Source organism: Gossypium arboreum, chromosome 8 (assembly GCF_025698485.1).
Source record: "Gossypium arboreum isolate Shixiya-1 chromosome 8, ASM2569848v2, whole genome shotgun sequence".
In the NCBI taxonomy this organism is placed as follows: domain Eukaryota; kingdom Viridiplantae; phylum Streptophyta; class Magnoliopsida; order Malvales; family Malvaceae; genus Gossypium; species Gossypium arboreum.
This window is the reverse complement of record NC_069077.1, coordinates 35,611,249-35,611,921: the sequence shown is the minus strand read 5'-3', so window position 1 is coordinate 35,611,921 and position 673 is coordinate 35,611,249. Positions and strand designations below refer to the sequence as shown.

Genomic DNA, 673 nt, shown 5'->3' with positions numbered 1-673 from the left:
AAATTCTAGAAATAAATCCATGGATGGATATATGAGTCTAAATTCAGAGAAAATTTACGAAACCAGTTTCCAAGTTTTGAAACTCGAGATATGATTTTTAAGGCGACAGTGACGCAGTTTTCCAGCCTGACTGGAAATGTCAAATGGATGGGCAAAACAAGTGAACTTGGCTTGTTAACCCCTCGTGTCCGACACCGGCGATGGTCTCGGGTTCGGGGTGTTACATATTCAGTGACATCTCTTCAATAAATTCGTAAGCCTCTTCAGGTGTTTTGTTATTGATGGTTCCCCCGTCTGCTGCATCAATCATCTGTCTTGTCGAGGGGTTTACACCATTGTAGAATGTTTGAACTTACAACCATAGAGGTAATCCATGGTGAGGACACCTACCCAGTAGGTCCTTGTATCTCTCCCATGCATCGTAAAGAGTTTCTAAGTCCATCTGCACAAACTAAGAGATATCATTACATAATTTGGCTGTTTTAGCCGGTGGAAAATATTTTAATAAAAAATTTTTGGTTATTTGTTCCCAAGTAGTAATTGACCTTTGTGGTAACAAGTTCAACAACTGTTTAGCTTTGTTCCTCAATGAAAAAGGGAATAACCGAAGACGAATGACATCATCAGAAACGCCATGAATTTTAAATGTATCGTAGAATTCCAGGAAATTTTC

General features: G+C 38.9%; 1 non-coding gene across 1 annotated transcript; it reads left to right on the top strand.

Annotated features, from left to right (window-relative positions):
- Positions 1–368: 368 nt before the first annotated feature.
- LOC128279652 (small nucleolar RNA R71) lies at positions 369–473 on the top strand. The gene has a single exon (XR_008269851.1). It is a non-coding gene; the product is annotated as a small nucleolar RNA R71 (small nucleolar RNA).
- The last annotated feature ends 200 nt before the right edge of the window (positions 474–673 follow it).